We start from the raw sequence: 341 nt of genomic DNA on the forward strand, positions 1-341 counted from the left end.
TCTTGCTATGCAGTGCAGACTTAGCCTCGCGTAGGCGTAGCAATACAAATTTCACTGCATGGATATTAGTCTTCTCGTCCCTCTCGGTTATTAGATTTTTTTTCTGCAACGTCCCGCCCCATATTTGCATACTGGGCCCTGGTTGGTTATAGCCTGGTTCCAGACGAATCTGGTTGGCTCGTCACCACTTTGGCCGTAAAGTACTCCCACAATAGAGCGTCGCAGTCCCACCCCCGACAAGAGGCCCGGAAGAGAATTCCCCATTAATTTTCCCCATAGACATTTCAAAACGTATTTATTTAAAGAACAGACAGAGCCAACTCTTGTTGTGACAAATCATG

Source organism: Protomyctophum parallelum (genome assembly GCF_964188405.1).
Source record: "Protomyctophum parallelum genome assembly, chromosome: 8".
NCBI lineage: Eukaryota > Metazoa > Chordata > Actinopteri > Myctophiformes > Myctophidae > Protomyctophum > Protomyctophum parallelum.